The 4,859-nt window shown below is 44.1% G+C and overlaps 1 pseudogene; it reads right to left on the minus strand.

Annotated features, from left to right (window-relative positions):
- Positions 1-1,148: 1,148 nt before the first annotated feature.
- On the minus strand, positions 1,149-3,414 carry LOC141041387 (uncharacterized; annotated as a pseudogene).
- Positions 3,415-4,859: the final 1,445 nt, after the last annotated feature.

A 4,859-nucleotide genomic window follows, 5' to 3' on the forward strand; every position in this document is an offset into this window, starting at 1 on the left:
CCGGTTGGAGCCACCAACCGGTACTATAGGGTGCGGTGCGATGCACAAAGTTTAGTCCCACATAGCTAGCCGAGGAGAGCCCGCACTGGTTTATAAGCCCCAGTGCGGTAGCTCTCTCGAGCTCCTCTCTAAGCAGGCTTCTGGGCCTAACACTGCCACTCAGCCCTGCGGGCTTACTGGGCCTTGCGGGCCTGCATCATGGGCCAACTGCAGTTGGCTTACTAGTCGTATGCAGGCCGTTGTGGCCCAGTAGGAGGGCTTTTTTATTTTATTATTTTTTATTTTTTCAGCTTTATTTATTTTCTTTTATTTATTTCTTAGTTGTTTTTTGCTGTATTTAGAGTTTCTTTGTGAATATTTTTGCTTTACGTATAAAAAATTACAAACTTTCTGTTAGTGTTAGTAGTTTTCAAATTTGAATAGTTTAAATTTGAATTATTTGAAATTGGTGTGAATCACTAGTTTGGGAATAACTTTACTTTAAAAATAGATTTTTCAGTGATTCTTTTTTCTTATGTTTTATATAACTGTGTTTTATCATTATATTCAATTTGGTGTTACTTAGGTTATTAAAAAAATGAAATGCCTTTGTAACATATGAGTTTTCGTGCGAAACCCTGATACTTCGAAAGAGATTGTCCATTTTGTACACGAAGTGCATCCAGTTTTTGACGTAACCCTCTCTATTTTTTTGCACATGCTATGTGGGTGAAATGATGATACCATGCCAACTTTCAACCTATTCAGAGTTCATTTGTAGTGTTTTCCAATTTCAGGGTCATTTAGCCAAAAAAATCAGTAAATGTCATTCCGTACTGCGGATCTTTCGTTACCCCGCCTCGTGTCATATTGACCCATTTGCACCGAAACAAAGGGACCTTCAAACCACGTCCACAGTCAAGTTCCCATATGTCCTCTATGTAACCATAATATGTGTCCTTTCCACTCTTGGTTGGTGCATCAAAACGGACACCACTGTTTTGATTGGTGCATCAAAATGTATTCCCATTTATCTCGTACCCTTTGAAAGTCATTATATTCGAAGATGGTAACTGGGACAACAAGTACATGTCATCTTCAACAGCCGAGTCTTGCATGGTACGTGTCTGCAACCAACCGGCGAAAGTCCCCGTTTGTTCACGTGTAATCTAGTCGTCAGACTGCTCCGGGTGTTTGGAGCGTAGAAAATTCTTGTATTCCTCCATATACGGAGTCACCAAGGCGGAATTTTGTAGAACTGTGTAGTGTGCTTGAGTGAGAGAATGCCTGTCCATACATATTATTTGTTCCGGTCCTAGCGTGCCATTTCCATCTAGTCTGCCCTTATGCCGCGATTCAGGAACACTAATCGGCTTAAGGTCAGGAATAAAGTCAATACAAAACTCAATGACCTCCTCATTTTCATGGCCCTTGGAGATGCTTCCTTCTGGCCTAGCACGATTACGAACATATTTCTTTAAGACTCCCATGAACCTCTCAAAGGGGAACATATTGTGTAGAAATACAGGACCTAGAATGGCAATCTCTTCGACTAGGTGAACTAGAACATGAGTCATGATATTGAAGAAGGATGGTGGGAACACCAAGTTGAAACTGACAAGGCATTGCACCAAATCACCCTGTAACCTTGGTAGGAATTCTGGATCGATTACCTTCCGAGAGATTGCATTGAGGAATGGACATAGCTTCACAATGTCTAATCGAATGTTTTCCGGTAGAAGGCCCCTCAATGCAATCGGAAACAGTTGCATCATAATTACGTGGCAGTCATGAGACTTTAGGTTCTGGAACTTTTTCTCTGCCATATTTATTATTCTCTTTATATTCGACGAGAAGCCAGACAGGACCTTCATACTGAGCAGGCATTCGAAGAAGATTTCCTTCTCTTCTTTGGTAAGAGTGTAGCTGGCATGACCCTGGAACTGCTTTGGATCCATGCCGTCTTTTCCGTGCATATGTTGTTGGTCCTCCCGTGCCTCCAGTGTATCTTTTCTCTTCCCAAACACACCCAAGAAGCCTAGCAGGTTCACGCAAAGATTCTTAGTCACATGCATCACGTCGATTGCAGAGCGGACCTCTAGGTCTTTCCAATGGGGTAGGTCCCAAAATATGGATTTTTTTCTTCCACATTGGTGCGCGTCCGTCAGCGTCATTCGGAACAGATTGTCCGCTAGGACCCTTTCCAAAGATTACTTGTAAATCCTTGACCATATCAAGTATATCTTCACCACTACGGTGGGGAGGCTTCTGCCGGTGATCTGGATCACCTTTGAAATGCTTGTCTTTCTTTCTTACGGGATGCTTGCTCTGATGAAATCGACGATGCCCCAGGTACACATTCTTCTTACATTTATCCAAATATGTATTGTCGGTATCATCTAAACAGTGCGTACATGCGTGGTATCCCTTGTTTGTCTGTCCTGAAAGGTTACTGAGAGCAAGCCAATCATTGATGGTTACAAACAGCAATTCTCGCGGGTCAAATTCCTGCTGTTTGTGCTCATCCCACACACGTACACCTTCTATGCTCCACAACTCTAAAAGTTCTTCAACTAATGGCCTTAGGTACACATCAATGTCATTGTCGGGTTGCTTGGGGCCTTGGATGAGCACTGGCATCATAATGAACTTTCGCTTCATGCACAACCAAGGAGGAAGGTTATAGATACATAGAGTCACAGGCCATGTGCTATGATTGTTGTTCTGCTCCCCAAAAGGATTAATGCCATCTGCACTTAAACCAAACCATACGTTCCTTGCGTCAGCTGCAAATTTCTTCCACCTTCTCTCGATTTTTCTCCACTGCGATCCGTCAGCGGGTACTCTCAACTTCCCGTCTTTCTTACAGTCTTCTTTGTGCCATCGCATCAACTTGGTATGCTCTTTGTTTTGGAACAAACGTTTCAACCGTGGTATTATAGGAGCATACCACATCACCTTGGCAGGAATCTTCTTCCTGGGGCGCTCGCCCTCAACATCACCAGGGTCATCGTGGCGGATCTTATAGCGCAATGCACTACATACCGGGCATGCATTCAAATCCTCGTACTCACCGCGGTAGAGGATGCAGTCATTAGGGCATGCATGTATCTTGTGCACCTCTAATCCTAGAGGGCAGACAGCCTTCTTTGCTTCGTACGTACTGTCAGGCAATTCGTTATTCTTTGGCAGCTTTTCAAATGCCTTGTCAGGTACACCATTCTCTGCCTTCCACTGCAGCAATTCAAGTGTGGTACCCAGCTTTTTCTTGTCATCTTCGCAATTTGGGTACAACGGTTTCTTGTGATCCTCTAACATCCTCTTCAACTTCAGCTTCTCCTTTTCACATGCGCACATTCTCTTTGCATCAGCAATGGCCCGACCAAGATCATCAACGGGCTCATCTGATGATTTTTCTACAGCTTCTTCCCGCATTGCCGGCTCAGCTTCTTCCCCCATTGTTGTACCATCGTTTTCATGGAACCTATGGCCAGGATAGCTGTCGTCGTCCTCTTCTTCTTTATTGTCTTCCATCATCACCCCTCTTTCTCCGTGCTTGGTCCAAACATTATAGTGGGGCATGAAACCGGACTCAAACAAGTGGACGTGAATGGTTCTTAACTTAGAGTAATTCCGATCATTCTTACATCCAGCAAAAGGTCAGCCACGAACTGGTACTAATGAGAGCCGCCCGCCTAGCCGTTGGAACCGGCACTAATGTGACCATTAGTGCCGGTTCAGTTATAAACCGGCACTAATTTGCTTCACATTAGGCCCATTTTCTACTAGTGAAACCACAAACCAAACTTTCTGCACAAATAGTGCGACGAAAAAGCAGTGTGATAATTCAATCTTTGCAGATCGGTTATGCAAGATTACATGCCCACGATCCATTCTGTTAGGATGCGAGATCACTTGGGAACATTTTTTTAAGGACAAATTCGACATTTCCCTCAACTTCGAAAGTATTGAAATTGCATGTTTGCATCTATAGTTGATGAAAAATGGGTGTTCCTCCAGGATATGATTGGCATCTCACTGAGAGAATTTAAAAATCCAAATGCCATAATCGTCACTCAAATTACATGATACATTCCCGGTCGGATCACTAGTCAGCCTCTTCTCATAGATGATTGAGTGTCACCAAAAATTTCCTGAAAGCTTTTTCACGAAAATGTGAGCCGGAAGATTTTCTGTTTTAGAATCAATTAGGATCTCTCTTTGGGCAAATCCGCCATTCATCGAAACTCCATGATCACTTGGGATTCAGTCTCCCATGAATATACAGTCGGATGGAACCGATTGCAGGATTGAAGTTCTCGAGGTCCTGACGGATTCGAGGGCTAATGATGGGGTTCTCTCCCACCGGGTAGGCCCATGGTGACCTAAAACCCAGCAGAGGCCCATGCATGTAGGGTTTTAGTCACTCGGGATAAAGCTACCCGAGTGGAGATTTCTGTCACTCATTCGAATTGGAAAGAACACATCTTCACTCGGATGGAAGCAGCCCAACGGTAAAAGTGTTAATTGAGGCGTTAGTTACTCATAGTAGTGGATGTGTAATAACTCTCTCTCTCTCATGTACATGTAACATAGCAATCCAGGGGTAGAAAACTCTATAAAAGCACACCCCTGGCTCCTAGATACGTACGGGTTCGGAACCTCTGTAATCTCATAGTCATATGGAAGAAAAATCACTCCAGGGAACTTGAATAGGGTTTACCTCCAGCCCGAGGCCCTATATACACCTTGTGTGCCCGCCCTCCCGCGCGCACGCACGCTTTGCTAGATCAAGCCTCGTTTCCTCCTCTCACAGTCAGATTTCACCCCACGTCATTGACAAAATCCTCTTCGGGGCGAAGGTAGAGTAGGATCCCTGG

The sequence above is a fragment of the Aegilops tauschii genome, chromosome 2 (assembly GCF_002575655.3).
Source record: "Aegilops tauschii subsp. strangulata cultivar AL8/78 chromosome 2, Aet v6.0, whole genome shotgun sequence".
Taxonomy (NCBI): Eukaryota; Viridiplantae; Streptophyta; class Magnoliopsida; order Poales; family Poaceae; genus Aegilops; species Aegilops tauschii.